Source organism: Zingiber officinale, chromosome 8B (genome assembly GCF_018446385.1).
Source record: "Zingiber officinale cultivar Zhangliang chromosome 8B, Zo_v1.1, whole genome shotgun sequence".
NCBI classification, from domain to species: Eukaryota; Viridiplantae; Streptophyta; class Magnoliopsida; order Zingiberales; family Zingiberaceae; genus Zingiber; species Zingiber officinale.
This window is the reverse complement of record NC_056001.1, coordinates 20,606,935-20,617,447: the sequence shown is the minus strand read 5'-3', so window position 1 is coordinate 20,617,447 and position 10,513 is coordinate 20,606,935. Positions and strand designations below refer to the sequence as shown.

General features: G+C 43.1%; 1 long non-coding RNA gene across 1 annotated transcript; it reads left to right on the top strand.

The window, feature by feature from the left end:
* The first annotated feature begins 601 nt into the window (after window positions 1-601).
* On the top strand, window positions 602-1,614 carry LOC122017560. The gene is made up of 4 exons (XR_006121393.1): window positions 602-619; window positions 694-745; window positions 916-957; window positions 1,593-1,614. It is a non-coding gene; the product is annotated as an uncharacterized LOC122017560 (long non-coding RNA).
* The last annotated feature ends 8,899 nt before the right edge of the window (window positions 1,615-10,513 follow it).

Below are 10,513 nucleotides of genomic sequence, written 5' to 3'. Positions count from 1 at the left end.
TATATACATCTGTTCAGAAAAAACTTTTAGTAATTAAATGGTTACTCAAATTTATTTGTCATTTCTAATCATTTATACAATATCTTCTTTGTGGCATCTGATAATGTAAATGTCCTTGCTACTTTGCACAGGGTTTATTCAGGATCAGAATTGCTTGAATCTTCCACTGATGGCAGTGATTCACTTCTAAAGATGCTTTGGCACCACTCAAATGCAATTCTGTGCTGTACCACGACGGTTTGCACTTTACCTTTTTCTTTCATTATAGTTAAATTCAGAATCAACTAGCAAGATCGCTTTTTCCTCATGATATACTTTCTACTACTGTCTTCTCTGTTGTTCCATTTCTGTCATGAACTAATGAGCTAATTTCATGCATAGAAAAGGAATACCCCTTACACATGTTTGAAAATTGAAATCTCATGTCGGACAAATGATCGAAATATATCGGCATAGGTCATAACTATTTAGAAGTAGTGTTCATAGTGACCTGAACTAACCAGTTATCACCATAGATTTTATATCTCATCTTCACTTTGTTTTGGATGTCTCCGTTAAACATGGCAAGCGGTGCTTCAATATCTTTGACATACATAGCTTTCGAAAGGGCAATCCCAGGGTATAACCTTTTCCCTTGTTTATTCCAAAGTTTATAATTTGGAATACTTGTTTAGTTCTTGCATCAACTTGCAGATACGGAGGTGGAATGAGCTCAGCAAAAGCTGCATTGGAGAGCGATACAAAAGTAAGTTCAACTCTTTTGTAATTGTTGTATGTGAAATTGATTGTCAAGTCCGGCTAGTGTTTGGAAATATTTAAACCCAAACTATATGGTAGTTCACTCATCTAAGATTATATTTGGCAAAATATAGATTCAATAATTTTGATGTTTTCAGCATTTGTTTTTGGATGTAGGTGCTGGCTTTTGAACTGCACTTGCTTGCCACAAAGCATCAGGTAATTATATAATTAGTAACCATTTGGTGATTGTTAGCATACACGATATGATGGCTTTTCTTCAGTTCAATAGACATATTTTTACCTACTGCTCTGTATTCCTATGTTCCTTTCTCTGTCTATGCCATGTTTTACATTGATCTTTCAATTGGCATTTGACTCGAGATTTACCCACGCATGAAATTCTGCAGTTTGTTTATATCACTTGATTATAGAAATTTGTTGAAGAGTTGTCCTATTTTTGTTTATTTGATCTATGAATTTGTTTGCATTTGCATTATTTAATGTATGACTTACTCCTTAGCATCATATGGAGTGTGTGGGAACGTTTGCATTAGATTGTACCTTTTAGAATTAATGCTGCTTGATCACTGGGAAAAATAATGTTTGCATGGTTTATAATAGAAGCTTTGTATGCAGTGACATAAAATGAAAATTCTGCTTAATAAGAAATTTAAGAGCCACCATATTGTTTCAAGAGGTTACCATTTATGTTACATAGATAACGCTTTTTGCACTTCTGTTAGTTGACTAGATCAAATGATTTTTATGGTTATGTAACATTTATGCAGTGCAATTAGAATCACGCGTACAGTTTAGTTTCTAATTTGTAATATATATCTTTATTCGAATAGGTGCCCTCAAGAGTACTGGGAAGAATGCCGACAAACTAAAAAAATGGAGAGACTTTAACCAATTCTTCTTCACCGACATCTAAGTAGAAAATCTCGTGTTATATTGTTCTACTTTTGTTTTAATAGTGTTATCATTTTGTTGGTTGCTTATGAAATTTCTTCAGAATGTTATAAATATTATTTTTGAATGTTAGAAAATTGTATATTAAATTTTATTTTGAAATTTAATATTTTGAATGATTTATAATATTGGAAAATTGTGTATTAATTTTTTTTATTTTTTATCTAAAAAAGACAACGATTTTTCACCGTTTTCGTAGATAGTTTAAAACTGTTGTTGAAGATCCTGTTGTTAAAGGTAGACACTCAAAGACAACGGTGAAAAACTGTTGTCTTTGAAGGAAAAGACAACAGTTTTTCACCGTTGTAAAAATGTTGTCTTTGCCTTCAAAGACAACGGTTAAAAACTGTTGTCTTTGGGCACCCCTTTTAACAACACGGCCTTTAACAACAGTTCAAAATGGGCTACGACAACGGTGAAAAACTGTTGTTGTTAGGCTTTTTTCTTGTAGTGACATGACGGCACGCAGGCCGTATTATGAATTACAACACAAAATATACCAATCCAATTGGGTCCTTTTGGGCCATGACTATCACAAATTATACATAATTCTAAATTATGTATTTTCTATAATTTTCTGCAATTTTAATACCAATTTTTACAATTGTTACGAGTAAAAATTTCCGACGGTCCCGTTTAGCGATTTTCGGGCGCAATCGCGGAATGAACCCCCTTGCGGGGCCAGGGGCAGCGCCCCTACCCGCGATCTAACCATCGTGAGTGTCCCTAAGCGATCCTACAGCGCCTTAGTCCACTGTCCCAAAAAGTTTTGGGCCGAAACCTTGCCGTTTCGGAAAAAACTTCTCGGTAGTCGAAGCCTACAAGTGTATAAACACATGTGCTTCGCTTCTATGAGAAAATTACTCATAAAAATCCATAAAAACTTAAATTTACAGAAAATCACAGAAGCTATATTTTTTATAAAAATCAAACTAAACTCGTACAAGTCTTCGCACGTGGCTTTGATACCACTGTTGGGTTTTTTGGGCTGCGAAAATCGCTTTTTCGCATCGCAGAAACCCGAAACCCCCGGCCACCGGATCCGTACAAAGAAAAATAAAACAAAATATGAGTACGAGTTTCTAAAGTCTAGATTTACACTAGATAAGAGTGTTACCCTCGATACGATGCCCTTCGCTATCCCGCTAGTCCAACGGTTTGCCGGATCTCAAGATTGTCAAAGTAGACAACCCTCTAGAAGTATTCACACGAACAAAATTAGGTGGAGGGGACCAAACAAAGGTGTGCTAGCACCTATGGTGTTGGGCCAAGAAAAGAGAGGGAGAGCTTAAGGAAGAAGATGATGGAATGAATAAGAATTACTCACAAAATGAAACTCTTCATGCAATTGATGTGACCGACCACATTAAGAGGAGTTGTAACCTCCATGGAATGCCAAGAGTCACAACTCTTGGTAACTCCCATGAGGTGGCATCCCACTTAAACAACCATGATGATGTGGAGCATCATCATTGGCCCACTCATTGCCAACTCACCAATGAGGTGACATAAAATCAAGTCAAACTTGACTCTTCATCTTCCTCTCAAGTCAAGTCAAACTTGACTTAATCTCTCTCATGGTTGATCTAATCCAACCATTTAATTCAAGCCAATTTAATATAATGAATCTAATTCATTTAATTAAATTGATTCAATGAGTCATAATCTAAATTAGACTCATTGAACACATGAATTAACTTGAGTCCAACTTAATTAGCTCAATTAGGATTACTCTTAATCCAATTTGATTCATCAAATAAATCTAATCCTCTTGGTTCATCATATGAACCTAATCTCCATCTAATTGTCCTTAGTGTGTGACCCTATAGGTTCTTGTAACGTTGGCAATGCCCCTAAACTCATTTAGAAACATAAGTAATGAGCGGTATCTGACAATACATCATTACTACCCAAGTTACAAGAATGTTGAGATCCAACATTACCTTGTGACTATTAATTGTGACTCCTCACAATATATGACAAGTGTCCTTCTATCCTAGACATCTAGATTGATCAATGTGAGGCATAGACCGTGTCATCCTCTGACCAATCTAAATCTTGAACTCCAAGTAGACTCACTAAATCAAATGAGCTCAATATCTCATATTGACTCATTTGGGCATGGTCATGCACTTCGTGGTCTCACTCTATCAAGAATATCGATGTCACTCCCGTCATATGGGAGAGATAGATCTCATCTACATCACTCACATCCCTCCGCATAATTTGTTACATACCCAGTAATCGCCTTTATAGTCCACCCAGTTACGGGTGACGTTTGACGAAACCAAAGTACATAACTTCTTATGTAGGGAACCATGGTGACTTCAGGTCTAAGAACTAGTAGTCATACTAATAGTCACATGAGAAAGTATATGACACTTATATAATGATCCATGATACTTTTTCATGGCGGGTCATTCAATATACATTCTCCAATGTATACTCATGTGTCAACTTGATATCTCTATATCCATGACTTGTGAGATCAAGTCATCGAGTTGACCTACATGCTAGTCTCGTCGCATTAACATTGTCCTTGAATGTTAATACTCGACTAGGAATGATTAAGAGTAGTGTTCCCTATATCATCTCACTATCGATTCAACCAATCGATTGATATAGGTAAGAACCTTCTACTCAAGGACGCTATTATACTTAGTTTATTTGGCACCAATACAAGTAAGTATAATAACCAAAAACAAATGTCTTTATTTATATAAGAATATGATACAACAAGTCCATAATACAATCATCAAATGATTGACTCTAAGGCTCTAACTAACAGAAGATCCCCCGAACAGACAACCAGGCAGCAAATGAACTAGCTAAGTTAGCTAGTTCATTATCCCCGGTCATGATAAACCAGCCGATCTAGCATGTCTCACTGGTGGCGCACATCGATCAGATGGAGGGAATCACCTTTCTGAGCTACTGGAGGACACCGTTGATTGAATTCCTTCGATCAGGCGGCACCCCGGTCGATCAGGAAGCAACTCGTCTATTTAAAAGAGGGTCAGAAGATTTACCCTGATCGGGGACCAGCTTTATAAGCGAGTTTTCTCAACGCCGTTGCTCAAGTGTGTTGGATTAGAAGACATATAGTACATCCTCCAAGAAGTACATCAATACTCCTACGGAAGTTATCCGGGTAGCGATCACTAGGCCGGAAGATCCTTCTAGCTAGATATTTTGGGCCCATGCTTCGAGAAGACGTCGTTGGATAGTAGTCACTTGCCTGTCTTGCCAAAAATATCACAATATCCTGCACCGACCGATCGAGGAGATGAAGGTATTCATGATGTCTTGCCCGTTCGACTAATAGAGCATAGACATCGTTGGATGGTTTCCAATGACGACTGCTCAGTGAAGATTCTTACTCATCACAATGGATTATTTTTCAAAATGGGTGGAGGCTGAGTTGCTAGCAAAGATAACTGAATAGATGATCTTCAAATTTATCTGGTATAACATCTTGTGTCGATTCGGTATCCCTCGTCAGCCCATCTCAAACAATGGGAGGCAGTTCATTGGACGGAGGCTCAGGGAGGGTACGAAGGCTATAGCATTTAGCAAGCCTTCACCTCAGTGGTTTACCTCCAGAGCAACGACCAGGTGGAAGTCACCAATAGGGAGATCCTTAGAGGCTTACAGGCTCAGCTCGACCATGCAAGAGGTAGCTAGGTCGATGAACTTCCCAGTGTCTTATGGGTTCTTCGCACGATATTAAAAGAAGCGACCAGCGTCATACTATTCCAAATGGTGTGCGACGGCGAGGTGGTGGTCCCTATCGAGGTCGGAGTAGAATCCAACCAGGGGCAACTCTACGACGAGGGGAACGTTGAGCGAAGCCTCATGGAGCTCGATTTGGTGGATGAAGCCCGGGATAAGGCCACCATCCGGCTCACGACATACAGGTAGTGAATGAAGCAAAACTACAAATGGAGGGTGATCCCGAGGTCCTTCCAAGTCAGCGATCTGGTGTGGAAAAGAATAAAGTTGGTCAGCAACGTCATCAAGCTCAAAGCCCCGTGGGTGGGGTCTTACAAGGTAATGCAGAAACTTAGCTTGAGAGCCTACTACCTGCAGGACGAGGAAGGAACAAAGCTCGAACGACCTTGGAGTGTGAATCATCTCCAACCATATAGGGTCGGGTGAGAGGTATGTGGATGAATTCAGATGTATTTGTATAAGTGTATGTCTTGTGGATGCAAGAAGAGAATGAATAAAAATCCCAAGTATTCCAGACTTTTGTGCCGATCGGCCAAGTTAAAAGTCGAGCGACAACTATAAACTCTTGTCTACGCAAAGTCACCGTCAAGCGACGATGTTAACCCCTAGTCTTTACCAACTATTGAGCGGTGATGTTAAATCCTGATCTTCACCTATCGTCGAGTAGCAATGTTAAACTCTGGTCTTCATCAACCGTCGAGCAACGACGTTAAACTCTAGTATATACCAACCCTTGAGCGGCGACGTTAAACTCTAGTCTACACCAACTGTCGAGCGGCGACGTTAAACCCTCGTCTACACTAACCGTCGAGCGATGACGTTAAACCCTGGTATTTGCCAACTGTCAAGCGACGACGTTGAACCCTGATCTTCATCAACAGTCGAGCGGTGACTTTAAACCCAAGTCCGCGCCTTCAACAGTCAAGCGGCGACTATAAACCCGAGTCTACAGTGAATAACAGTTGATCGGTCGCTCTAAAACTAAGTCTACGACAAATGAAGAGGAACGACCAATATGTAAGCCAAGAGTAAGGCTGACCAGGAAACGTGCTGCTCGACGAAGCAACAGTTTCTACTAAAGTAAAGTCGTTTGGTAACTTTGGAGTGATCGCTCGGGCAAAATAGAGACTAGTTACATCAACGATCGGGCGAACATGGAACCACACTTAGAAATTTCTCACAAAATGTAAGTGGCTCGTAGTCCCACTTGAGCCAAGTGACGATGCAAGAATAGATGCGACGACCAAGAAAGCAAGGAAATGCCGAACGGTGATGTGTGACGATGCTTGAAAAGACATATTCAAATGAACAAAGGTACGTCGAACGGGCGATCTTGTATTACCGCTTAGAAAATTTTTACAAGATATCAAGGGGCAGCTCAAAAAGAGGCAAACTTCGTAAGAGGCAGGTTCACTAGAGGTAGTCCAACACATCATTAGGAAGCGACTTGGTCAGCTTGTCCCGACTGATGACTTTGTTGGTCAGAGTGGTAGGGATATAGCCACCACCCTTCAGCTGGTCAAGCATCCCATCAATGGCGACGTTGAAAAGGCGGAGGGCTCGGTCGGTGAGCCGATCATTGAAAGGGGTCGAGTGTAGGTAATCCCACTTCATAAGCTCAAACCGGCTTGACTCGATGCCTTGATAAATCTCCAAAGTCGTTCGAGAGGCCTCCAGTTCGGCTTTCATGGATGCTAGCGCGTCATCCTTAGCGTCTAACTTTTCTTATGCTGCTGCTTGTTCAGTCGATCGACACTCCCTCTCAATATTCAGAGATGCAACCGCCTCCTTCAAGTTTTGAGCCAGGATCCGAGCCTCCTTGTTCTTAATCTCTAGGTCCTTGATAGCTAGGAGCTTCCTAGTTCTGGCTAAAAGGATCTTCGCCTTGAAGGAGCTGGCCTGCTTATTGAGCCTCGCCAGTTGTGAAGCTTACTCGACACTCTTGCTCCTCTCTGCCTCTAGCGGCTCGGCGCTCTTTTGTAGATCGGCCTTCAGTTGAACGACCTCAGCAGTCAACTGCTCCACTCGCACCTCAGAAGCTATTGATTGGCTGCTCGGAGCGCGTAGCTGTTGGACTTCGTACTCCAAAAATGTGAGGCTTTGGCACATGGCCAGACTCTCTACCCAATACTCAATAACCAGGGAATTGTAAGGGTCGAGTGGATAAAAATAAGCAAACATAAAGGTAAGATACATACCCCAGTAGACATGTGGGTATGACTATTCGCGAGCTCCCCCTGAGAAATAGCCATCGTGTGGGCCCGTGTATCGACCCATATTTACACAAGCGGCCCTTGGATCCTTATTTGGTGCTCGGGGGTGCGACATGCGATGTCTCTGGGCCGTGCTACTCGTCTATCGGCAAATGGATGATTGTCGTTATTTGTCTCTGGTCGCTTGGGCCAAAAGGTTCCGAGGTAGCTCTACCCGCATACTAGGACGTTGGAGCCAGTTGGATGCGAGACACTTGGGCCACTGGCAACGATTGTGGCGGCATGAAGGTGATCGGAGGTGCACAAATGGTCCCCAAGGGTAGCCCGGACAACGATGGTGTCTGCTCAGATGAAAGGGAGGTGTGGAGTGCTGCGACTCCTTGTTCAGGAGAAGCAGATGTCGAAGTCTCGCCTCGCTCGGAGGATGGTCGCGAGCCTCCTTGCACTGGAGTTTGTAGGGCAGAAGTGGTGGAACGGGAGGATACTATCGCGTGATGTCTCTTACGCTGTCGCAGTGGCTCGCCAGAAGTGGTCGACTCAGAAGCCACCATAATTGGCAGCATAGAAGGTTGCTCGGGAGGAAGATCTGCTGTAGTGGTTGCTCCACTAGCAACTGTCTGGCTAGCTCCTCCTTCGCTAGCCAGCGCTTGCGTTCCTTCAGCTTCACCGAGCGGATCTTTGAAGGAGCCGACTAGCTACAGGTTGCGACTCTCCAGCTCAGGCATTGTCGCGGCATTGATCTCTGCGTCTGTGAGCTTGCTCTTGTCGGCCAGACACACCCTTAACATGATGGGAGCTGCAAAAGAAAGCAAAATCAATTAGATTCAAAGGTGAAGAGAAGAAAGAGTATACCTAGGCTGGACGGAAGCCACATGTGGATCGGGCTCAAGCCGAACACGTAAAGAACGTCTTCCAGCAGCAATCGATGAATGTGGTATTTCTAACTGGCCAAACTTGAAGCTGCCTAGAAATAGTGAGATCAACTTTTGTATTTCCTGAGCGATGGGGGATTCCTCACCTCTAGCTGCCAGCCGGTTGGGAAGTTTAGCCGCTTAGGAAAACGAAGGAAGAAGTAATTGTCCCTCCAATGTTTGTTGAAGGATGACATTTTATAAAAAAAGATCAAGCCCACTCGAGCTTGGAACAAAAAGGTCTCCGACTTGTATAATATTGGGTAATAAAAATAATGAAAAACCCGAGGGGTCAAAGGAATGTCGTGCAGACGGAACAAGACTACGACCCCGCACAGCAGCCTAAAAGAGTTCGACGCTAACTGATTGAGGAAAATATGGAAATATTTACAAACAACAGAGAAGAATGGATGAACGGGAAAACAAAGGTCGGCGGTAAACTGATCTTTAAAGAAACACAAAAAACCCGGTGGTGGCTCATGTGGCCGGTCGAATGCAGAAGGAATAGCGATTTGGTAGTTGGATGGAAATTGGTAGGCAGATTTCAGACTCTCAACATTGTCCCCGTCAAACCTGGACTCGGTGGAAGTATACTAGAGCCCAGGGACGGGAACGAGGGGTTGCGAGGAACTAGCCATCGAAAATAGAGGAGTCGATGAAGAACAACGAACAGATTCGAGTAAGAAAAAGGCAAAAAAGCTTACAGAAAAGATCACCATAGAAGAAGAAGAAGCGAAGCGTCACGGAGAAGGAAGAAGATGAAAGTGCAAGGAAGGAAGAAGACGGTGACGCAAGTGATGTTTATAAACCTCGCGGTCGATCTACCTAAGCCGTCCGATCTAGAGCTGCGAAAAACTAGGAGAAGATCCAGCTGTTGAATTTTGAAATGGCGCCTATCACGTTGCTAGTGGATATCCGCTTATCACGTCAAACATGCGACGACAGAAAGTGGGACACATGACGTTCAACTAGTGAAAGACATTAATGAGACTTAATTAAAAGGTATGGCTGCGTGTTCAGCCATAATTATCAAAGATTTACATGATTTTCAATAAATTTAGATGACGTTAGGACGCTTAGCTGAGGGAGCACAAGGAAAGGAGAAAATTCACCAAGTGTTGTCACCCATCATCCTGACCGGGCACAGATAATGGACTGTGACACAGCCGAACGACCAGGGCACCATCTACTTTAGGAGGTGTGCTCCGAGCGCCAGCTATTGACCCAGCCTGGCGAAACGAAGCCGAACGGTGAAGACGTTTGTGCCAATCAGAAATTCGGGACCATATGTAGGATCCGATCGGTTGTGCAAGACACCGGAGATGCTACTTGTCCAGTCAACCCGACTTGCAGCCTCCTTTAATTAGACTTGAGGGGGAGGCTTTTGATATGGTGATATAGGGGGCCTACCTAGCACGAGGTAAATTGCTAAGGTGGAGGTCAAAATCAAGGTGGTCAATGTCATAGTGTCAAATGACCGAATGGAGGACGATTGCAATGGTCGGTCGGGGCAGTCAGTGCTCGACCAATGGGAGATATGCTCGAGCAGACCATTCGTCTAGCTTGTGATAATATGATAAGATAATCGAATGCTCAATGTGGAGCAATAGGACGCCAAGGAGACTAGAGAGCTTATCTGAACGAGGAGGTCATGCTACTACACGGTCACCGTAGGGAAGAGCAACTGAGGTCGACAAAGCGAAGGAGTCCCGACCGAGCAGCTACCATGCTCAACCAAGCAGCGGGACCATTGTCAACTCTCTTAGGCCGACAAAGCAGAGGATTCACGGGCGAGTGGTTACCCCGCTCGGCCAAGCAGTGAGACCTGACCATCAATGGAGCGGAGGAGTCCCGGCCGAGCGGCTACCTTGCTCGGCCAAGCAGCAGGACTATGGTCGTATCTCTCAATATTCTTCTGGGAGATAGTGTCGCTGACAGTAGGTA